General features: G+C 51.9%; 1 long non-coding RNA gene and 1 other non-coding gene across 2 annotated transcripts in view; one reads left to right on the forward strand and one right to left on the reverse strand.

Annotated features, from left to right (window-relative positions):
- Positions 1–922: 922 nt before the first annotated feature.
- Positions 923–26,602, forward strand: part of LOC142073088 (uncharacterized) — a 39,596-nt gene continuing 13,916 nt past the window's right edge. The window contains exon 1 of the long non-coding RNA XR_012669777.1: positions 923–1,232. This is a non-coding gene — a long non-coding RNA (uncharacterized LOC142073088). The remainder of the gene's footprint in view (positions 1,233–26,602) is intronic.
- On the reverse strand, positions 1,075–1,240 carry LOC125642001 (U1 spliceosomal RNA). The gene has a single exon (XR_007358214.1). It is a non-coding gene; the product is annotated as a U1 spliceosomal RNA (small nuclear RNA).

The following is a 26,602-nucleotide window of genomic DNA, read 5'->3' on the forward strand; positions in this document are numbered from 1 at the left end:
AGGTTCAGGAGCAGGACTGAGGGAACGTCGCTCAGTGATGGGGTGGGATGGATGGAGGCGCAGGAGCAGGGCTGAGGGAACGTCGCTCAGTGCTGGGGTGGGATGGATGGAGGTTCAGGAGCAGGACTGAGGGAACGTTGCTGAGTGCTGGGGTGGGATGGATGGAGGCGCAGGAGCAGGGCTGAGGGAACGTCGCTCAGTGATGGGGTGGGATGGATAGAGGCGCAGGAGCAGGGTTGAGGGAACGTTGCTCAGTGCTGGGGTGGGATGGATGGAGGTGCAGGAACAGGGCTGGGAGAATGTCACTCAGTGCTGGGGTGGGACAGACGCAGGAGCAGAGCTAGGGAGGACATTGCCATGACTAGCCAACATGGCTGTGTGGAGTGGCTGGGAGAATTCATAGGCAGGTCACTGGATGCCTTTGTGGGCTTGTGGTGGACAGACTTACTGGCCCAGGTGCTCAGTAAAGCCTGACTGGACTCTGGCACCAGAGGTTCCCAGAGGAGCTGGGCCATGAGCATATTGCTCTGGCTCTTCTGCTTGTGTGTGTGCATGCGTGTGTGCCTGCCCATGCATGTGTGGGCACACACGTGCACATGGGAAAGTGTGGGGCTCCAGTACTGGTTCCCTCTCCCTCAGCCCAGCCTGTGCTTCGCCCCAGGGGATACAGTAACTCAGTGGGCGGCATGAGGCAGGTGAGATCCTGGTGACATTTACACTGTGCAAAAGGGCACTTTAATAAAGCCGAGCGAGTGGCTCCCACGGCAAACAGCACGCAGGGCCGTGCCACCCAATGGGGGCTGCTGGGCTTTTTTCCTCTTTAATTGCAGTGTGTTTTCTGCTCTCCTTCTTTGCCATGGCAACGCCTGCCTGGCGTGCGACTGTGCCTCCAGCGCACATTGTTTGGGAAAGGTCACTCGTGGTGCTGGTGGGCTCGGCAGAGTGACGGCTTTTATTTTTACATATTTATGAACTAGGCCTTCATCTCCCCATTGCCACTCTTTGTGTGGAGACAGACACTCCAGGCTCGTTCCAGGGGGCTGATCAAACCTGCAAACAAACACCACAGCGCTGGGTGCTATTGCACACATGCTTCGCACCACCCTTCTACAAATTATGCAGTCGAGTTTCCCGCATTTGGGGAAATCGCAGGGGTCAGCACACCCGCAGTGCAATGGATGAGTCTCACCCTGAGAAAACCACCTTCGTGACCATGGTATCTCCCCTGCCAGGTAAGTAGCCAGGGAGAGAATGCTAAGGGCTGCAAAGTGGGAACCACCTCCCAAGGCCCAGCACCTGCACTCCCAGCTTCTCCCACCAGGGGGCGCCATGGGGAGCAGGACAGAGCACTGGGTCGGGGCGGGAGCTTCTGGCTACTCCAGCCCCAGCCTATCCCAGCAGGGGGTGCCGTGGGGAGCAGGACAAAGCACTGGCTGGTGGGGGCTCCCAGCAACTCCAGCCCCAGCCTATCCCAGCAGGGGGTGCTGTGGGGAGCAGGGCAGAAGCCTTAGCTGGGATGGAGGGGAGCTCATGCAGGGAGGGTGGGAGTTGTGGGTCAAGGAACGAGGGCAGAGCCTCCTGTTTAGCATCCCAGAAGGGGACCAGGGAGGGTGCTGCCCATTCCAGCGCTGCCCTGCACCCTAGTGAGGGCTCAGTGAATGCCATGTCTGCCTGCCATGCCCAGGGCAGCTTGGGTAGGGGCTGCTCAGGGACTTGATGGGGCTAGGAGCAGTGGCCTGGGCTGGCACAGCAGGCAATGCAGTGACAAGGCTGTGAGCCCTGTCATGCCCACAGCAGGTTGCAGTGCTGGGCCCTCATGCTGGGCGAGGGGGTTCCTCTGCCTGCTGCCAGATTCGCTGTCCAGGGCAATGGACATGGCACCCGAACGGGATGGAGCGAATGGGGTCAGAACAAGTACCAGTCCCTCCCCTGAGCCTTCAGCCAGGACTAACCATGAACCTGGACTTCCTGGGCAAGGCCCCAGCCCCCCACCTGCTCCTGGAACTTTCCCTACGGCGAGGTCTGCTGGGGTAGCTGGGTGGCCCTGAACTGGCCAGGCCTTTCCCTCAGTGGCAGCAGCCACAATCCAGCACCCTGGGACTGGATTCCCCTCCAGGACTGGGGCCCAAAGTGAGGTGAGGAGATCTGAGCTCCGCAGCCCTCCTGCCACACTCAGCACTGATTGATGCAGGTTTGGACCTGCAGTGCCCTGGGGTCTGAAGCAATGTGTGGGTGCACTCTGGGCAGGGAGCACGCATATACAAAGGCCCAGCCATAGGGAATGGTCCTACCACACAGCAGGCCCCCGGGGAGGGCGTGCCATGTTACTAGTGCCTGGGAGCCCCGTGGGGCAGGGCATGCCGTGCTCCTAGTGCCCGGGAGGCCCCTGGGGCAGGGCATGCCATGGGCCCCTCATGGGGGAAGCAAGATTGAGAGCGAGGGTGGAGATTAGCCCACAGCACCTGCTACCCATGGTGTGGGAAGAGACGAGCCCTAGCAGCAGCTGTGGGGCAAAAAGTGTCGGGGCATGAGAAGCTGGAGTCTCTGGGGGTCCAGCACAGCCCTGTGAGGCCCAGAGCCCACAGGGAATGTGTAGGGTTAAACATTCAAGTGCACTCCCTGCCAATTTGGAAAGCTCAAGAGCATTTCCAGTGCCGTGTTACTCACAAGCTACTTCCCCTGCCGGCCACAGCCTCCCTGCTTAATTAGTTTTCAGAATGATACATTTTTAAAGTCGTTATTTCCAGACGTGTTCAAAGTTAGAGCATTTACTCTGCTCCAGTTCATAGGCAGCTCCCCCCGGCTGTCTGCTCCTCTCAGCCCACTGGCAAATCCCCCAGACTGTATGCTCCCCGCACCAACCCACTGGCTCCCCATCCAGCCTGGTCACTCCTCCGCAGCCCCCTCGCTCACTCCCCTGACTCCAGCCTGCTCATCCCAGTTCCATCTTCCCACACCATGGGCACGGGAAGCTCTCAGTCAAGTGGACTCTGCTGTGTTACCCTGCAATTGTCTGATTCCCCCAGGTTCTGGTCCAGGACATTCTCCCAGCAGGCAGTGGCTGGCTGCTCCCCAACCCAGCGCGGGACTGGTGTTTGGTGCCTGCAAGGAGCGTCTGGTGTCCCCACTAAAGGGGGTGTCTGCAGGAGGAGCTGGAGCCTGGCACAGCTTTCCCCACAGCATCCCGAGCTCTAAGCTGCCCTGGGTTCCACTGAACTGCAAGAATCCTGGGGAGGGTTTCCAACTTTCTATCGCAGAAAACCGAACACCCTTTGCCCCATCTGTTGCCCCTCCCTTCTGGAGGCCCCGGACTTCCCCACCCCTTCTCTGAGGCCCCGCTCCCGCTCACTCTTCCCCACCCTCGCTCACTTGCTCACTTTCACCGGACACCTGGTCACCCTAATCTTGGGGTGGGAGGAAACTGCCTTTTGCTTTGAATCTAGGCTAGGAGACCGGCCAGCTGGAGGAGGAAGGATTCCTCTGGCTGGGACTGTAGGGAGACCAGGGTCTCCCACCTATCCCACACCCACCGGCTCCTCCCACACCATGGCCACTGGTCCTCCCATACCCCAGCCACTGGCTCCTCACACATCACGGCCACTGGCTCCTCCCCCACCACAGCTTCCTTGGATTCTGCTGGTATTACTGGCGCTTTGTTAAGGGATATTCTACTATCGTTTGTCCCTTGAATGAGCTGACACCAGATACCCAGAGAAGACGTACATTCGAGAGAACCAAGAGGCCCAATCCCAAAGGCAGAGAGCCGTTTGGTGAGCGAGGGACACTAGGTGTGCACACACTTTCTGCACAGTGTTTTGATCAAGAGTCTCATGGAAGCTACTGTTCTAGCATTTGCCTGCTCAGACAAACCATCTTTGTGGCATGTGTATGCCTGTCTGGCTGGCCTGGGTACTGTGCTGGGTACATCAGGAACATCCTGGGGGCCATCATCCTGTATCATAGAATCATAGAAGATTAGGGTTGGAAGAGTCCTGAGGAGGTCCAATCCCCTGCTCAAAGCAGGACCAACCCCAACTAAATCATCCCAGCCAGGGCTTTGTCAAGCCGGGCCTTAAAAACCTCTAAGGATGGAGATTCCACCACCTCCCTAGGTAACGCATTCCAGTGCTTCACCACCCTCCTAGTGAAATAGCCTCAGTCTAACATCTTCAGAGGAACTTCCCAGTGCATGAGCTGCAGTTCTTGGCATTGAAATCGGCTGTGGTAGAAACATCTCATGATTACCTATCTGGAGCAGTGTCCCATCAGAACTGATAACAACCTACTCACATATGTTATGCAATCAGCCAAACTGGATGCAGCTGGGCATCACTGATGTGCTAGCTGCATGTGACTTACACATTCAGCATCAGCCCAGGAAAAGCAATATTGCTGCCAATGTTCTGGCTTTTTCTCCACATGGCCGACTGGCCTAGCGACGCGTGGTTGGAAATATCAGCACCAGGAGAGGGCATTGTGCAAATTGCTGTCTACCCAAACTGGGTTTACTACAGCCAGCATAGACAGAGTAGTAGAGATCATGGGCGGTGTGTGACTCCCGCATTTTGGGAGGCTGGGCCTGAGCACTGGAAGCTCCCTAGAAGGAGAAAGGGCCACTGGTGCCTGGACTGTGGCCCTACCCCCTGCTCTTCCCCAAGGCCCGCCCCTGCTCAGCCTCCTCCCCCTGAAGCCCCACCCATGCTCCACCTCTATTCCACCCCAGGCCCTTCTCCCACTCGGCCCCCTCCCCTGAGGCCCCCCTACCCGCCGCTCGTGCCTCTTCACACCCTCCCCCAAGGGGCCCACTGCCTGCACCTCTTTGCCTCCCCCTGGGGGCCGCAGTGGAGAAGCGTGGTCAGCATTTGTCTTGGGGAGGGGGCGGATTGGGGACAGGAAGAGGAGCAGGGCCACAGGGGAAGAGCAGGACGCAGGAATGGGGCCGCGGAGTGGATGTGGGGGCAGGGCCACGGCCTGGCTGCCTTTTCGGCGGCACTCACAAGTGGCAGGCCAGACACCGCATCCTGTTTGGGGAGGCTTAGCCTCCCCTGGCCTATTATATCTGCCACCCATGGTAGAGATGCTGGGAGCTCCCCCTGAAGACTGCTTCTGCGGTATCCCTGTTGTGTTGCTAACCTGCACTGCACCTCCCTGCCTCAGCTTAGTTGTGAAGACCTCAAGAAAGCACAATTGGCAGATCCTACTCTCAAAGACACTGTTGTAGCTAAAATACAAAGAAAACCACCTGGCTGGGTGAAATCATAGAATCATAGAATATTAGGGTTGGAAGAGACCTGAGGAGGTCATCTAGTCCAATCCCCTGCTCAAAGCAGGACCAACCCCAACTAAATCATCCCAGCCAGGGCTTTGTCAAGCCGGGCCTTAAAAACCTCTAAGGATGGAGATTCCACCACCTCCCTATATAAAAAATCCACTCATCCTGTTGTTTTACTTATGCTTCGAGAGGGTGGACAAGTTGCTAGTACAAGGAGACTTGTTGTATTGAACCATCTGTGACCACTGGATCATATTTTGAGACAGTTCGTGTTGCCGAAGGAATATCACTAAATTGTGCTTAAGTCCCTACACAATGGCAGAGGGGACATGGGAATTGACAAATGTACTGCCCTAGTTAGACACCAATTCTATCGGCCTTATCTAGCTCTAGGGTTGCCAGGCATCCGGTTTTCAACTGGAACGCCTAGTCAAAAAGGGACCCTGGCAGCTCCAGTCAGACCTCTGACAAGGCCATTAAAAGTGTAGTTGGTGGCATGGTGGGGCTAAGTCAGGATCCCTGCCTGCCCTGGCTCCATGCGGTGCTCGGAAGCGGCTGGCATGTTCCTGTGGCTCCTAGGCATGGAGTGGCCATGGAGGCTCTGTGCGCTGCTCCCTCCCTGAGTGCCAGCTCCGCAGTTCCCATTGGCCAGGAACCATGGCCAATGGGAGCTGTGGGGGCAACACCTGCGGATGAGGTCAGTGTGCGGAGCCGGAGGGACATGCCGGCCACTTCTCAAGAGCCACCTGAGGTAAGCTGCCCGGAGCCTGCACCCCTCACCTCCTTCCACACTCCAAACCCCTTGGCCTCAGCCCGGAGGCCCCTTCTGCATTCCAAACCCCTCATCCTGGCCTCACCCCAGAGCCCATACCCCCAGCCAGAGCACTCCCCCTCCTCTACACCCCATCCTCCTGCCCAGCCCGAAGCCCCCTCCTGCAACTCCAAATCCCTCATCCATGGCCCCACCCCAGAGCCCGCACCCCCATTTGGAGCCCTTCCCTCTCCGACAGCTCAACCCCCTGCCCCATCCCAGTGAAAATGAGTGAGTGAGCGAGGGTGGGGGAGAGAGAGCGACAGAGGGACGGGAGATGGAGTGAGTGGGGGTGGGGTCTCAGAGAAGGGGCAGGGCAGGGGCAGAGCTTCAGGAAGGGTGGGTAAGGGGCAGGGCAAGGGTATTTGGTTTTCTGTAATCAGAAAGTTGGCAACCCTATCTAGCTCGTGATGTGAGCAATGTTGTACAAATTGTGCTTGATATATAGCTGCAAAAGAATTACCTAAGGAATCAGCAAGTGTGGCCCGTAGAGGAGCAATGGACCTAGTCTGCATCAATTTCTTGACAACAGAGTCTGATAGAAGTGACATGACTAACGTCTTGGTTGTTCCCGATCACTGCACGGATATGCCCATGTCCAACCAATAACCAAAAAGCAGCAACAGTAGCCGAAGTCTGATGGTAGCGTATTTCTATCACTATGGACTTCCCAGCACCTGCATTCCTTCTGACCAGGACCAGAGCTTCGAGAGCAGATTAAATTAAAGAACTTCTTTTAGTGACTGATATAGAGAAGTCCTGTGCTGACCCATTTCATCCTCAAGAGATCCACAGCTGGAGAGGTTTAACAGAACTCTACTGAACATGCTGAGCAGTCTGGAGACTCAGCAAAAGTGTCAGTGGAGTCATCACATCGCACATTTGGTCCATGCATACACCCACAGCGAAGCCACATGGCTCTCCCCTTACCCTCTCAAGTTTGGGAGAGAGGCCAGATTGCCAGTGGACCTTTGTTTTGGTCACATGGGGCAAGTCACAAGACCTGTTTACAGCACATAATTCAATTAAAGGATCAACTCAATGCAGTGTGCAAATTGGCCACCATCTGTGAAGAGAAACCAGCCAAACAAGATCCATTCGACCTGTGGGTGCGAGAGTGTGAGATGCTACCTGGTGCTAGGATGCTCCTGAGAAATTTGGGAGTACCTGGGAAACACAAGTTGCTTGACAAGTGGAAACCAGATCCATGTGCAGTGGAGTGGAAGTTACCAGGAATTCTGGTTCACTGCATGAAGTCTGAAAATGGTCACTGGAGCGTACGGGTTTTACACAGAAACCTACAAGCCATGGACGGATGGTTAGATTCTCTAAGGAGTCAGCGAGTCTGGTAACGTGTAGCTGGCAAAGTGGGCCTGCCCCTGTACCAGAGGCAACTACTATACCAGCTCCTGCTGAAGAGACCAGTCCTGATTCCAAGTCAGAGAGCATTTATCCCACACAGTTATTTGATACTCCACCCGGCACTTTTGGACCCCCCCCTACTGCAGACAAGGAGTCCCCTATGCCACATTCACCGGATCCATGTTCCCCCGTGTGAGAGCAACTAAAAGAAGAGGCCACTGAGGAGCTTGTAAGAGAGCATACAGTACTGAGTCTGAAGCTGTGTCTGAAGAGGAACAAAATGAAGGGGAACCTTTGCACAGATGTGGTCAAAAAGGGAGATAAGACCTGTAAAAACCTTATGTATGACTCATCTGGTGAATCTAGTGATTATCCTCGCCGAGTGGTACACTGTTTAATGACTGCTTTAAGGAGCTGTGCTTTAATTGTGTGTGATAGGAACCCAGTGGAAATAATATAACTGTTAAGTCTGAACAGTGTGGAGAGTTACGATTAACACCTCCTGAGTTTGTACCCTCAAACTCGCTGGGGGACAGGGGGCTACAGTAGCTTTTCTCATTTCTTTCTTTATCCTCCTCTCATGCCCGCTAGTGGCTGAGAGAGAGTGCCCTGGCTAGGTGTTGGGCCATGTCCCGATGCCCCAGGAGTACTTGCAGAGCAGCATGCTGCTTGCCACAGGCAAGGCTCGGAGAGTCTGCCCCTTAGAGAGGATATGCGGGTGGATTCAGAGTAAAACGCACGCTGGCTATGGAATATGAATGATCCAATTAACCATAGCAGGTTTCTCAGAATCTGCTGGATTTCAAGTTGCTTAAAGTAAATTAGACACGCGAATCTGTATACATGCATACATTTTATTAATCCACATCAGTTTGAAAGATAAATGGGAAATTACAGAGAGCTGAGCAAAGATGGGTTATGGCAGAGTTTGCACAGTATAAATTAATGGTTTAACAGGGGATGGTAACACTTTTCACGAAGTAATAGATCAAATCCAAACAAAGCAAAGTCAGGTTCTCTGCAACGAGCTGCCACCCAGAGCAGGGACTGGTTCTCCCAAGGGACATGGGATCCTTCAGACAGGCCTGTATCCATTTGCCAGCTGAGCTTTTCCCCATCACAGTGTCTTGGGCTGTAAGTAGCAGGGAAACAGTCACTGTTCCCAGCCAGGCCAGCCTTACTCCACTGCCTGCATACCTCATACAACCCGCAGGACAACCAGGGTTCTGACGGGCTTCCCTGGCCATGCACCCATGGCCCCTCCTCCCAATCTCAGCCTGCCCCTGTTGTGGCACGGTATGTGCCCAGAGCTGTAGGACCAGAACTGTTCCTGTGATCTCTGACCACAGTAATTGCTGGTGTTCCTGGCCTTCTGATGGGCCATGCCAGGGGGAGGTAGCTTGTTCCCCCGACAAAACACAGCAGCATAAAGGCCAAGCACAGACATATCCATCGTGATTCGGAGCTGCTTCTAATTGCTCTGGCACATCCCAGCAGGGCTAGCCCAAGGGACTGGTAAACCTCCCTCTAGTTCAGTATAAATTCAGTTGGCACCCTAATTATCTGTTAAACAATGGGAAAGCCTTGGGCTTACAATCCAGCAGCATTCACTCATGCCTCTGTCTCTTGTCCAAGAAACTACATCACCAATCTCGGAAGAGCCCCATCTGCCGTCGCTCAGGGCAGGCAGGTATCACTCCAGTCGCCTTTTGCCTGGAGTGCTAGGTGGAGCTGATGGGGGGACTGTTCCAGTCTCCTCATTCGTAACCACTTATTCATTGGCCCCTGGGGCTCAGGCTGTCAGGGACACTCCAGGACACAGTGGTACAGCTCAAGTCTCTGCAGGCATGCCTCACACGGATACCTAAGTCTCTTACGTCAGATACCAAGTCACCACTTAGGTAAGAAGAAAGACGTGTATAAAAGTGTCTGTTACTCATCAAGTCAGCCTGGCATCAGTTAGACTCTCTGCTCAGCCTGAAGGCTCCCCATGGCCAATGGCCAGATAGGCAGAACTTCCTTTCAGGTCTAGGCAGGATCACAGTGCCAGGCATCCGTGAGGGACCTCAAAGGGAAAGAGTCAGTGAGGCGCTTATCTATGCCAAGGTTTTGTTGTTAGCCACTCCCGCTCGCCCCTCCTGCCCAGGTGTTTGCAGCTGTGAGAAGTGACTACTGGAGGCACCAGCCTTCTTTGACTTAGTGGTGATGGACCATCCGTTGACTGGCTCCTTTTTCAGAACAGTAATGTGGACCGATCAGGGTGCAATCTTCACTCTTTATGAAGAGATGAGGGCAACCAATCAGAATACCAGCTGAGCTTCATGTGTCACCTTTTAACAGTCTAATGAGAAAACAGGGTATCACTTTTGTGGTTTCAGATCTGTAGCTGCACATGGTTCCTGTGTGGTTTGTTCCCAGAGCCCAAGGGTCTTCACATGCTCGTGTCTTGGGACATCACAGTTCTGCTGGTCTCCTGACACCCCCAGCTTGGCATGTGGCCTGTCTCAGCAGAGTGACCTCCTTGGCAAACTGCACAAGGCTTTGTTCCATCTGATACTGCTGCTCCTCTTCTTTGCAAAGTCCATCAGACAGTGATGAGGTCACTTGAATCCTCTGTTCTATAGCAGACTCCACTTAGTTCAATGCCAGCAGCATGGGACAGCTGTGTAAATCTCTAACCTCTCTAGTGGTACTTGTTTGTCATCCTTATTTATTCTTAGCTAACTTATGTGTGGGAATCACTTAGTCCATGTACTTCTAATCAAGCAGGAGCAGGCCTCCATGGCCATCCATCCATCTCCAAGTGACATACTTGTGTTGGGTTTACCTTGAGGAACCTCACATCAAATTGGCTTGTCAACATATAAATTAAATGTTTTACCTGGTCTTTGAGGTTACCCAGATGCTTCTGATACCTCTGTTAATTATATCTTATGCATGTTCACTAATCAACATTGCATATGTAAAATACATAGACACAATCAGGATTCCTTGTGCTTACAGTCTCCTAGCAACAGCTGATCCCTGTCACTCCAGGGGATCTGATTCAAGCCCCATCACCTTTCTATAGGTATGCCAAAACTTTTCCGCCATTGCCTCTTGTCAGTGAATTGTTTCTTACCCAATGGGCTTGCCCTTCCTCTCCTGACTCCTGTGTCCTGGCGTATATCACCATCTTAGAGCTTCCCACTGGTCATGTTTCCACTCACTGGAAAGGAGCCGTTCCACCTTCACAAAGACACCATTTCTGCATGGCAGAGACATTGTTTCTCAGGCAGAAAACCTCTCTTGAGAACTCCTCTTGCTGTGCTGGGCTCAGACTGATGACCACCTTTCAAGCAGATAACGTTGTCACAGATCTGTTGAGGACTGTGGTGAGGGAGCTCTGTGCTCTGGATTCCCAAGGGGGTTTCAAGCTTCTGGCGCCTGAACGGAGTCCAGCCAGTGCCCCACTCTCAGGGTCCCTAGGCATACTCCCAAGGTGCAGAGCATCTGTCCAGCTCTGCCCTCCAAGGGTAAGTCTTCACCACCGGCTGGATCGACCCCCAAGCTCTCCCCCATCAACTCCTGTACTCCAGCGCTATGAGAGGTGCAGGCAGAGTCGATGGGGGAGCGGCAGCAGTCGACTCACCACAGTGGAGACACCACGGTAAGTCGATCTAAGTACGTCAACTTCAGCTACGTTATTCACATAGCTGAAGTTGCCTAACTTACATCGATCCCCCCCCACAGTGTAGACCAAGGCCTACAAGTGTTGAAACCCGCTATCCAGATGCCAAGGCCCTCTGGGTGCAGTGCTAACCCTGACCCCCAGCACTCAAATACCCCCCTCCCCCAGAGTTGTGAAGCTGCTGATTTCCAGTTTACCTGGCTGGAGCACTGAGCACCACCAGCCCCCCCCCCCCCCCCCCCCCCCCCGCCTGTTATACAGACAAAACTACACAGGATCGTTTCAGGGGACAAGACAAGATGTCACATTTATTATAATAACACAATTTGGTTTAAGACCAGTAACTAATATCTAATACCTATGTATACACACACACACACACACACACACACACATCAGATGTTCTGCAGCTGCTAGATAGTTACCAGTCCTGAATGTAGCTTGAGTTTGTGGCTTGGATTTGTAGCTTGTGGCGGCTAACTGGCCAGGAAAGCCAGGTACAAGGAAGAACTGGGTCTCTGTTGGGCATGCACCGATGCCCTTCCAAGGGAGGAGAAACTACAGTGCACCAATCACCAGTGAATCACCAATCACCAGTGAATCACCAATCACCAATCCCTGTAGTTTCTCCTCCCTTGGTGTTCACACCTCAGCTGCTAGAAGAGGGCCTCATCCTCCCTGATTGAACTAACCTTGTTATCCCTAGCCTGATTCTTGCTTGCATATTTATACCTGCCTCTGGAAATTTCCACTACATGCATCTGACGAAGTGGGTATTCATCCACGAAAGCTTATGCTCCAATACGTCTGTTAGTCTATAAGGTGCCACAGGACTCGTTGCTGCTTTTACTTCAAATAGACAATCATTGAGTGCTGATCACTTCCCATTGTCTCTGGCCTGTCTTGCTAACTGTGGAGCCACAGCCAGATAGGCTTTGCATGACGCAGTGATTTCCTGTCACACTCTCATAACCTTAGCCACAGTTCAGATGAGGTACATACAGAACCCCCAATTTGTCACAAGCGCCATTACTGATAATCAAATCATGGCAATAATGTGGTGTGGTTCTCATCACCTGAGCACCTTGGGATGTGTCGCTCTGGCTGGCTGGTTTGTCTGATGTTTTCAAAGGATCCCCTGACCCAGGCTTTCTCTTTCTCCAGAGCATCAGTACATCCCAGCCGCCTGCAGGTGTCTGTGCCTGGTTTGTGTTTAGCAAGCAGTGTTAGGATAGCTGTTGAGTATGCAGAGAGTCAGGGATCCATCCTGCATTTCTCAATGGCCCTGCTGCCCCTCTAATCTCTGCCTAGGGTTGCCAATTTTGGTTGGATGTATTCCTGGAGGTTTCATCACATGACATAATCTTTAATTAAAGATTAATTTTTATTTCCTGGAGACTTCAGGACAACCCTGAAGGGTTGGCAAGCATATGGACTGTGGGCATGTGCTTGCTTCTCCCTTCTCTTATCCCCACAAGGCATAGCTGGCCTGGAGTATTCCTCCCCCAGGTCCATTCTCTGTGCCAGGCTCTCCACTCTCTCCCCTCAGGACACTGCATTGGTCATTTCCTTGGATCCTCTGTCCCAGAGGCCTTGTTGCCTGCTATGCCCTCAGCATGGTGACTGTTGAGGGTCCTAATAATTTGTGTTGCCCCAGGGCCTAGGCACCCCAGCCAAGGACCAGGACCCCATTGTGCCAGGCTCTGTACAAACACAGACACTCCCTGCCCCAGAGACCCTACAGTCTAAGGGCTTGTCCACACTACAGGCGCTTCTGACAGCAACAGAGAGGCTGTTCCACATCGCTGTACTGACCCACCCTCTGAGAGATAGTAGCAAGAGTGATGGAAGAATCTGTCTGCCAACCTAGCCGCGGCCACACTGGGGGTCTGGTCAGGGTAGCTCTGGAATGCAGGGGTGTACGTTCTTCACCCTCTGAGTGATGGAGTTAGGTCGATCTAATTTTTCAAGTGTAGACCAGGGCTAAGACAAGAGACACCCGCCAGACACAGCCAGCCAGATGGGGCTGTCCAAGGAAACAATGAGACCATGTTGGTGAATTCGACTGGCACTGGTCTCAGCAGCTCAACTGCTGGCATGTTATGTGCAGGCATCCCAGCCCAGGAAAGTGTTGAGGAAGGATGTGAAGGCAACTAACGAGGTGGCTTTGTGGCTGTGTACGGGTAGCTCCTCCCAAGTGCTGTGGAGCCATTGGAGAAAGGGCTTGTTTGAGAATGTAACAAGGGGCAATGGAGGTGGCAGCACAGGCCAATCAGAGTCGGAGGCAACATGTCGATAGCGAATGGCGCTTGGGTGGGGTGAGGCTGTGACAGTCCTTGGAGGTGAAAACAAGCAGCTTCTGTTTGGCGTGGAGCCAGTGGAGAAAAATTACCCCTGGGCCCTCCCCCTCATTCACCATCAGTTGGACCCCCCTATCCCAATCCCAGAACATCCCTGGTGCTACCACAGCAGTTGCTCATGTTGGCGGGGAGTCGACTGAAATGTGGAGGAGGAGCCATGGGACTTCCCTGCTCTCCTGACAGCAAGTGCCCATTCCCACCCCGGGGAACCCTGCAGCTGGCAGCAGCTCTCTCCTGGCACCAGAGGGAATCTCCCTGGCTGTGCTGTCTCAGCGGGGCCTCTCCCGGGTGGCTTCCCAGAGTGTCTGCGAGGCCCAGGGTTGGGGCCTGGTCTCCAGCAGGGCCTGGGTGCTCACAGGTCACGCAGCTCTTCACTGCTCAGAGGGAGTCTCAGTTGGGAAAGGATGGGATTAGATAATCTGGCCTGTGTTTACCACCTCCACCGTGTGCCCAGAGAAGGTCAGCAATAGACCTAGATTAAAAGAGTGAGCAACAGAGCATGTGATGCTGTTCATTTATGAATGCATGGGACCAGGGGTCAGTTAAATAAATGAGGACATTCAAGCAACAAGGTGCGGGAGGGAATATCTTTTATTGGACCAACTGCAGTTTGTGTCAGCGTGAAAGCTTGTCTCTCTCACCAGCTGCAATTGGTCCAATAAAAGCTACTCCCTCCCCCACCTGATCTCTCTAACATCCCAGGACAGACACAGCTACAGCAACATGACATTCGAGCAGTTACCTTAGCAGCAGGTAAGGGGGTTCTTGAGGCCTGGATGCTAGCAGGTCCAAGCAAAGGACAAGACATCTTTGAAGTCATAGAATGTAGGGCTGGGCAGGGACCTCAGGTCCAGCTCCCAGCACTGAGGCAGGACCAAGTAAACCCAGACCATCCCTGACAGGGATTTGTCCAACCTGTTCTTGAAAACCTCTAGTGACAGGGACTCTACAGCCTCCCAGGGCACCCGTTCCTGTGCTTACCTATCCTAAAAGTTAGTTTTTCCTAATGTCTACCTTAAACCTAGCTGCAAACTAAGCCAATTACTCCTTGTCCTGTCCTCAGTGGGCATGGAGATCAATTGATCACAGTCCTCTTTAGAACAACCTTAAAATATTTTTACATATTTCATGTCCCTCTTCAGCCTTTTCTTCTCTAGATTATACCTGCCTGATTCTTTCAATATAGCCTCATAAGGATGTTTTCAAAACCTCTTATCTTCTGGACTCTCTCAAATTTGTCCACATCTTTCTTAAAGTGCGATGCCCAAAACTGGACACAGTGCTCCCACTGAGGCCTCACCAGTGCTGACAGTGAGCTCCTGTGTCTTACTACAGCCCTCCTGTTAATACACTCCAGAATGACATCTGCCCTTTCCCCAAGGGCATCACACTGCTGACTCCGATTCAGTCTCTGATCCATTAGAACCCCTCGGTCCTTTTCAGCAGCGCTACCACCGAAGTTCCCTGTGAGCTGTGTGGCCGCACAGCAGCCTATTTAGCGCCGTGCAGGCGCTCAGGGAACCCGCCCGGCACCCCTCCCCCAGCCCAGCCCTGCTGGGGAGGTGGAAGGAGTGGCTTTCCCGCAACCCCAGCCCTGGAGCTGCCGCGGCGGGGAGAGGCGCTTCTCCCCACCAGCCCAGGTGCTTCTGGGGGGAGATCACCCTCCTACACCCCAAACCCCTCATCCCCAGCGCCACCCCAGAGCCCAAACCCCCAGCCGGAGCCCTCACCCCTGCACCCCAACCCTCTTCCCCAGCTCTGAGCTCCCTCCCACTCTCCAAACCCCTCAGCCCCACCCCCACCACACGAATTTTGTTATGTGCGCTGATACGAAGGTGATGTGTCGTATATCACCTCCATATTGGTGCACATAACAAAATTCATTCTGCACATGCACAGGGAAAATTAGAGGGAACACTAGCCATTTAGTTCCTATTTTGTAGTTGTGCCTTTGACTTTTCCTTTCTCAGTGAAGTACTTTGTACTTGTCTTTACTGAATTTCATCGTATTGATTTCAGATCAACTTTCCAATTCATCAAGGTAATTTTGAATTCTAATCCTGACCTCCAAAGTACTGGCAACCCCTCTCGGCATGGTGTCATCCGCAAATTTTATAAACACATTGTCTACTCCGGGATCCAAGTTGTTGATGAAAATATTGAATAGTACTGGAATCAGGACTACCCCTGTGGGATCCCACTAGATACACCCTCCAGGTTGGACAGTGAACCATTGATAACTGCTCTTTGAGTATGGTCTTTCAACCAATTGTACACCCACCTTATAGTCATTTCAGCTAGACCACATTTTGCTAGTTTGCATATGAGAATGTTATGAGAGCATGTCTAAAGCCTTACGGAAGTCCAGTTATATCATGTCTACTGCTTTCCCCCATCAACGAGGCCAGTAACCCCTCAAAGAAGGAAATTAGGTTGGTTTGGCATGATTTATTCCTGACAAATCCATCTATTACTTATCACTTAATTATCCTTTAGGTTTGAACAAACTGATTGTTAAATAATTTGTGCCAGTATCTTTCTGGGTATTGAAGTTGGGCTGACTGGTCAAGAATTCCCTGGGTCCTCCGTTTTCTCTTTTTGAAACACAAACTATGCTTGCCCTTCTCCAGTCTTTTGGGACCTCACCCATTTTCCATCAGTTCTCAAAGATCATCTCTATTAGTTCAGAGGGAAGGCTCTGTCCCTTAGTTCCTGAAGTACTCCAGGGTGAATTTTTTCAGGCACTGCCGACTTGAATACATCTATATTATCTAAATATCTTTAACCTGTTCTTTCCCTATTCTGGCCCAAGATCTTCCCCCTTGTTTTTAATATTGCTTGTTTCAAGCACCAGATCACAATTCACTTTTTTAGTTAAGGATGAAGCAAAAAAGACATTACAGTCTTCAGTCTTCTCTGTGTCATCGGCTATTTGCTCTCCTTCCCTGTTAAGTAATGAATCTACATTTTCCTTCAGCATCATGTTATATCCATTAAAGAAATGACTAGAAAACCCAGTCTGGAGCGGGTATGATGCCTTTCTACAATATGAAATCACATAGATACTACTACCGGGGGGTCAGATTCTGATCTCAGTTACATTGTAGTACATGTTTGACTTCATTGAAATTACTCTAGCTTTACGCGGGCATCATGGAGATTAGAATTTGATCCTCACACTGTACAAAACTATTCACAGGGACTCTTGCAGACCTTTTTTTCTATATCATAGCTGTGCACTCTTTATACTGGGTTTTGGGGTACACAAAATGTGGGTATATATACAAGACTGGCAATTGTTGCAGTGACCTCACAATATGTTGCTTGAAGCTTTCAATGTTTGTATGAATCTGAAATTCTAAGGAAGTGAAAATTACAACCCGGGTGAACTAAACTCTTTGTTTTCAGTTCACCCAAACTGGTGTGTTTCGTTCAGTCCTACCTACTCCTTTGTGGCCACCATTTGGAAATGTAGGGCTACTTTTGAAGCTTAAGGCTTTATTTGTCAAAACCAGTACATAGGCGAGAGTGAGAAGGGTGCTGCCGTAGGAGCTCTCCCATGACCTGTGATTATGCCCCACTGCTTTAGGGATAGCAATAGCACCGATGCGTGTTGCGGTTTGTGACCCACATTGTCTCCTTTGCTCATGAGAACTGGGGATCCCGAGACTTAATCTGATGTTAAAAATGCTCCTAAGTGACTGATCAGTAATAATAACTCTCACCATTTTTATTGTATCTGATTGTTATTACAGTGCCTGAGATCAGGGCCCCACTCTGCTAAGCGCGGTGCACACCTAGGAAGAGACACTGCCTGCTGCAAAGAGCTTACAGTTGAAACAGGCAAGACAAGGGAACATTTTCAGCCCTATTCCCAGAGGGGAACTGATGTCTGGAGAGACAGGGTGAGGCACTCCAGTCACACACACAACGTTTGTGGCAGAGTCAAGCATTTAACGCACACCTGCTGGGTAGCCACAGCTTGCCCTTCCACTGTGCTGCTATCCCTGAAAGAGCAACATTTCAAACTTCCCGTTAACAACTGGGTACAGAATGTCTCCCAAAGGCTTTGAGGTTGCACAGCAAGGATCACGTTCCACCTTCCAGCTGATGCCCCAAGCCCCCGGTAGTGTCTACACTAGCATTTCCCCTCTAGCATTTCCCACCACTGCTAGCATGGCGGGGAGCCTGTTTTAGCCCAGCCTGGAGCAGGTCTAGCTAGTGGGGAATTAAAGCACTGAGGCTCTGTGTACACCCACACCCTGCCCTCGCCAGCACCAGTGAGCTGCCCTGGTGTCAACAGTGGGAAATGTTGGGGGAAAGACCAATGGAGAGAGGGCTGCAGGGCAAGTTCAGGAGAAGCAAAGGGACTGGAACGGCAGCTGACGGTGCTCAAAGCAGGCAATGCCCATGGAGAAGTAGTGTCAGGAGAGACACGGCTGGGACCTTGCTTGGGGGATGTGGAGCAGAAGGAGGGAAGATGGAAGAATGTGGTACCAGGGAAGGCTGGAGGTCACAGCAAGAGACTGAGGCTTGTGGGGTGGAGCCATTCCCACTGGCCACCTGCCATGTGTTTGGCCTGGACACAGGGGAAGCAGCCCCAGCGAACCCCAACCCCCCATTAAAGCAGGCTGTGACAGTAGTCAGCGCAGACCACAGAGGCACCTGAAATGTGCCAGGTGCTTTCCAAACCCAGAGGAAGCGAACGCAGTCCCAGCCCCAAAAAGCAGATGGGCCAACAGCGATGCAGAACTCCAGGCGTACGGAAAGCTAGCAAGAGCTTCCCTGTGTCCGTGTTGTCATTACCCTAACGAATGGAGTAGCAACAGCATATTGATGGAAACACTTCCACTTCCAGATCTCCAGCTTTTAGCACTGCTGCTGTCCTTTACAGGTGAGCTTCTGGTTATTTATGTTACAAGGCCTGTACCACACACTGGAGCAGCCTCCGCAGGACTGACACAGCTTTCTGAAGGAGCCTTGAAAATGGAAAACCAAGTGGTGCAAAGGAGAATGTGGTGTGCTGGGATGGGAGCATGGTATTTTCTGCATCTCCAGGGCTGAGGAGTTTTCACAGAAACCGAGTGCACAAAGCCCTCTCATGCCAGGCCTATAGAGAGTAGTGTAGGTAACATCCCCCATGGACCTTGAGCTGCCTCCTAGGTGCGGTGGACAGAACTCCGTTCCTGCAGGTCTAAGGACATTTGCTTTAGCAGGGCTCGCCCCTGTGTACCTCCTAAGGAGCATAGAGAAGAGCCCCAGAGCTGCAGGCCTGCTAATGACCCAAGGGACAGGAGCTGCACTGTTGTATACCCAGGAGGGGAGCTGGAGAGGGCTCCTCCCCTGCAGCCCTCCTGAAACAAGAAGTGGCCAGTGCAGCTGGACTAGTAACCGTGCAAAGATCAGTGAGTGGTGGGGAACAAAGGCGAGTCCCCAGGAAAAGCCCAAGTCATTTACAATTTCAGGGAAAAGATAAAGGCAGCAAAAAAGCAGAGGTTAGTACTAGCCATGGGGCTAAGGGGAATATGAACAGCTTTTACAAATATATCAAGGGAAAATACTAGAGAGTCAAGACAAAGTAGACCCATTAATAAATGAGGAGGAATATTAAATTAATGATGATCCTCAAAAGGCTGAATTACTGAACTACCTATTTAAATCTGCCTTTACCAAGAAAAACAAGGGAAAGAGCTTAAACAACTAGGGAGCAATGAAGGTTCTCTGACATAGTTCTAAGGAAAACAAAATTAGGGAAATACTTAGGACAAGTGGCCATGACCAATCAGTGGATATGGATGGCCTGGATGCCAGATCCTCTTGAAACACAGCAATCATCTCTGGGACGTCCTTGGCAGGTGCCAGAGAGCCAGGTACCAGTTTGCACACAGGAAAGCAGGGAGCTCCAGCACTAGTAAAAAAAGGAACAAACAGTAAGAGAACAAGGATAATGGGCCCAGGAACAAGCAGGATCAAGATGCCAGGGCAGAACCTGATCTAGGCTGGGAAACGTCCGTGTTTGGAGGGGGTTTCTGATAAAATGACAAAACTCATTGTCCAGAGCTGTTAAGTCCAGAAGGGGCCACGCTGACCATCCAGTCTGACACCAGGGGCTCCTGCCTCCATTCCAAACACACTGGCTGAAGGAAAGGCCACACATGATGTCAACTGCTATTTAGTAAAGCAACTGATTGAGTCACTCAGCTTCGCTTGGTACCAGCACTGCCCCACAGACTGCATGCTGGTGGCTGGGCTGTAAAACTGGGGTAACGGTGCACGGGAGAGTACTGACTTGGGGTGGCTAGTGAGTGCCTGGAGAAGTGTTAGACTGGTTCTCACCTAGCATCTCCATCAGTGACTAGAAGAGGGAGTTAGCAGCCCATGAATGGAAACTGCAGGTGATGCTAATGGCCCAGTGCCTCCAGTGCTGCCATGAGCTGCCCACGTGTGAGGGGTTTGCAGCAGGGGCCCAAAGCCAGAAGGTGTTTCACACACAGACCCAATGCAAAGAAAACTAGAGCAGTTCTGTCTGGGTCCATCTCTCCATTTTCAGTGTGCCCACTGTGGATTGTGAGCTCTTTGGGGAGGGACTGTCTTTCTGTTCTGTGTCTGTACAGCACCTAGCACAATGAAAAGTTGGCATTGCAGTGTCATGGGCAGCACTTTATATAAAGTGGAAGTGTCCAATTCAGGGCCATTGGCTCTGCCCTGCCCGGCCCTCCCTAGGGTGGGCTCCAAGAACAGGAACAAAGCTTTGCAGGGCTGGAGAGTTACAAGCGAAATTGAACAGCACTCACTGTGTCTAGCTGGGCTGGTGATTCCTAGATCCCAAGACCAGAAGGGACCACTGGGATCATCTAGTCTGACCCATGTGTACCACAGGCCAGGGAACTGCCCCAGAATCATTCCTAGAGCAGAGCTTTGAGAAAAACCTACAATGTTGATTGAAAAATTGTCAATGATGGAGAATCCCCCATGACCCTTGGTAAATTGGTCCAGTGGTTAATTACTGTCACCGTTAAAAATGTGCACCTTATTTCAGCCTGAATTAGTTTAGCTTCAGCTTCCAGTCATAGGATTGTGTTGGACCTTTCTCTGCTAGATTGAAGAGCCCATTATTCAATATCTGTTCCCCATGCAGGTACTTACAGAGTGTGATCAAGTCACCCCTGAACCTTTTCTTTGTTAAGCTAAATAGATTGAGCTCTTTGAATCTATTGCTCCAAAGCAGGTTTTCTAATCCTTTAATCGTTCTAGTGGCTCTTCTCTGACCCATCACCAATCGATCAACATCCTTCCTGAACTGTGGACACTAGAAGGGGTCTGCCCTTCATCAGGCAGTGGTGTCCCTGTGGGTGTTCCTAGCTCCCCCAGACATGTCCCCTGAGCATGGTACTGAGCTGTGGGGGCAGAGTGCAGGGCAGAGCTGGGGGGGGGGGCACGGTGTGCTGGGAGGGGGTGCTGTGGGCCTTCAGTGCTTAGGTCATACAGAGGGGAAGGGGGGTGCACTGATGCTGAATGGCTCCCTGGGCTGTGTGTAGAAGTGCCAGGCCATCCCTGTGGGAGCTGCACTGAAGGCAGGTGGCTGGCAGGGAGCAATGGGGGCTGGGCCTGTCAGGCAGGCGTCATGGGGCAGGTGGGCTCTCCCTCCCCCTGCACTAGGGGACTGTCCCCGCCTGCAGGCGTTCCCAGCTTGCACCCATATCTGAACCACTTCCCCCTCCTTCCATGCAATCCTTCAGCCAAGGAAGCACCAGCTAATTAGTCTCCTTAGAATCACAGAAGATTAGGGTTGGGAGAAACCTCAGGAGATCATTTAGTCAAACCCCCTACTCAAAGCAGGACCAACACCAACTAAATCATCCCAGCCAGAGCTTTGTCAAGCCAGGCCTTAAAAACCTCTAAGGACAGAGATTCCACCACCTCCCTAGGTAACCCATTCCAGTGCTTCACCACCCTCCTAGTGAAATAGCTTTTCCTAATATCCAACCTAGACCTCCCACACTGCAACTTGAGACCATTGCTCCTTGTTCTGTCGTCTGCCACCACTGAGAACAGCTGAGCTCCATCCTCCTTAGAACCACCCTTCAGGTAGTTGAAGGCTGCTATCAAATCCCCCCTCACTCTATTCTTCTGCAGACTAAACAATCCCAGTTCCCTCAGCCTCTCCTCATCAGTCATGTGCCCCAGACCCCTAATCATTTTCATTGCCCTCCGCTGGACTCTCTCCAATTTGTCCACATCCTTTCTGTAGTGGGGGCTCAAAACTGGACGTAATACTCCAGATGTGGCCTCACCAGTGTTGAACACAGGGGAATAATCACTTCCCTCGATCTGCTGGCAATGCTCCTACTAATGCGGCCCAATATGCCATTAGCCTTCCTGGCAACAAGGGCACACTGTTGACTCATATCCAGCTTTCCATCCACTGTAATCCCCAGGTCCTCTTCAGCAGAACTGCTGCTTAGCCAGTTGGTCCCAGCCTGTAGCAGTGCATGGGATTCTTCCATCCTAAGTGCAGGACTCTGCTCAATCCTCCAATTTGTCTAGGTCACTCTGGACCCTATCTCTACCCTCCAGCAAATTTACCTCTCCCCACAGCTTAGTGTCATCCGCCAACTTGCTGAGAGTGCAGTCCATCCCATCATCCGATCATTAATGAAGATGTTGAACAAAACCGGTTCCAGGACCAACCTTTGGGGCACTCTGCTTGATACCGGCTGCCAACTAGACATGGAGCCGTTGATCACTACCCATTGAGCCTGATGATCTAGTCAGCTTTCTATCCACCTTATAGTCCATTCATCCAGCCCATACTTCTTTAACATGCTGGCAAGAATACTGTGGGAGACCATATCAAAAGCTTTGCTAAAGGCAAGGTATATCACGTCCACCGCTTTCCCCATATCCACAGAGACAGTTATCTCATCATAGAAGGCAATCATGTAGGTCAGGCATAACTTGCCCTTGGTGAATCAGGTAGGTCAGGCATGACTTTCCTTTGGTGACTTGACCTTGGTGAATCCATGTTGACTGTTCCTGATCACCTTCCTCCCCCCTAAGTGCTTCAAAATGGTTTCCTTGAGGACCTGCTCCATGATTTTTCCAGGGACTGAGGTGAGACTGACCGATCTGTAGTTCCCCGGATTCTCCTTCTTCCCTTTTTAAAAAATGGGCACTATATTTGCCTTTTTCCAATCGTCTAGGACCTCCCCCGATCACCACGAGTTTTCAGAGATAATGGCCAATGGGTCTTCAATCACATCAGTCAACTTCCTCAGCATCTCGGATACATTGCATCCGGCCCCATGGACTTGTGCTCATCCAGCTTTTCTAAATAGTCCTGAACCACTTTTTTCACCACTGAGGGCTGCTCACCTCCTCCCACTACTGTGCTGCCCAGTGCAGCAGTCTGGGAACTGACCTTGTCTGTGAAGACCGAGGCAAAAAAAGCATTGAGTACTTCAGCTTTGTCCACATCATCTTTCACTATGTTGCCTCCCTCATTTGGTAAAGATTGCACACTTTCCATGACCTTCTTCTTGTTGCTGACATACCTGTAGAAACCCTTCTTGTTACCCTTCACATCCCTTGCTAGCTGCAACTCCGATTGTGCTTTGGCCTTCTGGATTACACCCCTGCATGCTCAAGCAATATTTTTATAATTCTCCTTCATCATCTGTCCAAGTTTCCACTTCTTGTAAGCTTCCTTTTTGTGTTTAAGCTCACTGAAGATTTCTCTGTTAAGCCAAGCTGGTCGCCTGCCATATTTGCTATTCTTTCTGCACTTCGGGATGGTTTGTCTGTCCCTTGGCTTCTCTTCTCCACTCCTTTGGAGTTAGCTGAGGTATCAGTGCCTGGCTGAGCCCTGTTAGTACTGGGTCATGAGACTCCTCTGCACAGAGAAGTGCTCTAACCATTGGACTAAGCTCCACTTCCAGAGCCAGCAGCAGAAGGAGTACTGTGTCCAGTTTTGCACCCCACACTACAAGAAGGATGTGGAAAAATTGGAAAGAGTCCAGCGGAGGGCAACAAAAATTATTAGGGGGCTGGAGCACTTGATTTATGAGGAGAGGCTGAGGGGACTGGGATTATTTAGTCTGCAGAAGAGAAGAATGAGGTGGGATTTGATAGTTGCTTTCAACTACTTGAAAGGGGGTTCCAAAGAGGATGGATCTAGACTGTTCTCAGTGGTAGCAGATGAGAGAAAAAGGAGTAATGGTCTCAAGTTGCAGTGGGGGAGGTTTAGGTTGGATATTAGGAAAAACTTTTTCACTAAGAGGGTGGTGAAACACTGGAATGGGTTACCTAGGGAGGTGGTGAAATCTCCTTCCTTAGAGATTTTTAAGGTCAGGCTTGAGAAAGCCCTGGCTGGGAAGATTTAGTTGGGTCCTGCTTTGAGCAGGGGGTTGGACTAGATGGCCTCCTGAGGTCCCTTCCAACCCTGATATTCTATGATTCTATGAAGGCTGGAGTCCTGTTCTGCATCATTCTGCTGCTGTCTAGCAAACAGCTTTAACTTCCTGGTGAAGTATGAATCCAGGTCCCCTCTAGTGTGTGCACCAGAGCAACACCAGCAGCTGCTCTGGGAACACCAGAGATGCAGCTGGGCGCTGGGCTTGGAAAGCCAGCACTTCCAACGTGCTGGCGGCCTCTGTGGGGTGCGCTGTGGAGGCACCTTATCAACCAATGGCTGTATCTAGGAGCTTGGAGAGTTAGAAACCTGTCGGTGACGCTGTAACATGCAGCCAAGCTAGAGGTCCCTACGTGACTCATGGGCACTCATTGCTAGTGTCATGTGCTGGCAGGTCGGAGCCGAGAGGCCTGTGAGAGAGCCTGGCCCACTGGGGGCATGCAACATGGGCTGGGGAAGGGGCCACGAATGAGCCTGGGACAGAGACATGAGAAAAGGGGCTGTCATGCTCAGCACAGCTGTGACACCTTGTGTGCAGCAGAGTGTGTCTGGCCTTAGACTGGCACAGAGATCCGCCTGCCCTAGACATGGGCACAAGGCCCTTCTGTACCAACCCCCCACATTGCTGGACCCAAAGCCCACTCTTCTGGTAGTGAGTGTGGTGTTGGGGGCTCCAGCCCTGCAACTGGGCCCTCCATGCCTGGTGTCCTGGGCCAGGCAGACCCTGCCCTGCTCTGAGCATGTGGCCAGCCAGGCGCTGTGGCATGGGGTCATTATATAGATGTAAGCAGTGTCAGGATGAGCTCCACCCTGACATCTGGTGGTGAGGTGTGGCAAGTTGTGGAAAAGAACTTCAGGGGCCGATCTCATTTGCATAGGCACACCCACCCCGCCTAGAATGAGACCATAGCTGCCCAAATGGTCACTTTGGCTGCTGTGGGATCCCCAGTGTCTCTGTTATTGGGGCAGGAAGAATAAATTGTTATTACCCTGATTATGGGAACTGTGCTTGGAACTGTACGTGGCCTTTTGTTATGATGGAGGGATTCACCATCAACTAAGTAGCACTCGCTAGGCAAGGGTCATGGGTTCCAAAACTGTGTGAATGGAGAGAGGCTGGGGACAAGTACTAATACTTGGTGGCATGGGCCCCTTACATGCTAATTGCACTTCCTCCTCTCTCCACTGTGGAATATCCGAGCTAATTTTGATTTCATTAGAAGTCTAGTTATAGGCTGCTGAGCTCATTTTGGGCTGACAGTGCACCAGCACTGGGGCTCCCCTACTACAAGCTGAATTTAACTAAGAGCTGAAATCACTGAGTGTTGTGTTAAGTAGTGGGGGAGCTGGAAGATATATTGTGGAGCAGTTGGCGGGCCGGCTGGAGTGCCTTGCGGACCGGCTGGTGGAGCAGTTTGTGGATGGCAGGAGCTGCTTGTGGGCCATGGAGCTGAGCGAAGGAGTTTGTGGGGCGGCTGGCGGAGCGGAGCGCGGCGGAGCGGAGCGCAGCCGAGCGAAGGAGTTTGTGGGGCGGCTGGCGGAGTGGAGCGCAGCTGAGTGAAGGAGTTTGTGGGGCGGTCAGCTTCAGATCATGTAAGGTGCCTCTTACCCCCGTCCCATTTCCACCCAGGTTGGGAGGTAAAGCTCCGCAGATAAACTTTTGAACTCTGGGGCGGCCCTGACCAGGGACAGAGACTTTTGGGGCATTGGACTTTTGGGACTTTGAGTGATTTGGGGTTGCTGGACTCAAGAACCAAAGGGAAAAGGGCATGCCCCAATTTGCTTGGGGTGGGTTTTTGCTCATGGGTTTTGTTATGAATCCTGTTGGTGGTGTTTCCCAAACATAATGCCACATTGTTTCTCTCTGTTATTAAAAGACTTTTGCTACACTCAGACTATGTGCTTGCGAGAGGGGAAGTATTGCCTCTTGGAGGCACCCAGCGGGGGTGGTATATATTTGTCCCAGGTCACTGGGTGGGGGCTCGAGCCGGTTTGCATTGTGTTATTGGAATGGATCCCCTAGATATTGAACCCGGCCCTTGTTGCTGCCAACTCTGACGGGCAGAAGGGTTACATATTGAATGGTGGTGGCGTGAAGATGGCCTCGGAAGCGAGGCCCTTGTCAATGTTTTATAGGCCCAGCACTCCCCAGGGAGTGTTTACAGGGCAGTAAATAAAAGCACTCAGCCAAGTGACATTTGTGTTCTGCAAATGCGATTATGATGCATGATTAGCAGCCGAGCACACTGAAAAACCCATGCAAGCAGCGAGCGGGAGCCCCAGCCCTCGCTTGGCCATGAGGAATGGCTCCGCAGGCCCAGGTGATGCCTGCGTTGTGCCCTGGCACCGGCCCCTGTCCCTCCCGGTTGTACCTTTCAGAGTTCATGAAAGCACAGTATTGGGCTCTCCTGCTGCTGGAGAGGAGCCCCCAGCACTGCCTCCACCCCAGCTGCCTCCAGCTCCCCCTCTGCCTTCCTGGTGCTCCCCCATCCCTTCTTGGCCCTCCCCTCCTGGCTGTCCCAGCCCCTCTCCTGTATTGGACCCCATCCCACTCCCTCCTGCTCTGTGGGACCAGCTGGGGCAGATGATGAGTTCAGGATTTATTTTACAACTGCTGACCCTGCTTTCCAGCGAAATGTATCCAAACCTACTTTTTAGCTTTAATTATTTATCTGTAACCAATTTGGCAGGGAAACCAATTAAATGAGTGGGTGAT

Source organism: Caretta caretta, chromosome 8, assembly GCF_965140235.1.
Source record: "Caretta caretta isolate rCarCar2 chromosome 8, rCarCar1.hap1, whole genome shotgun sequence".
Lineage (NCBI taxonomy): Eukaryota > Metazoa > Chordata > Testudines > Cheloniidae > Caretta > Caretta caretta.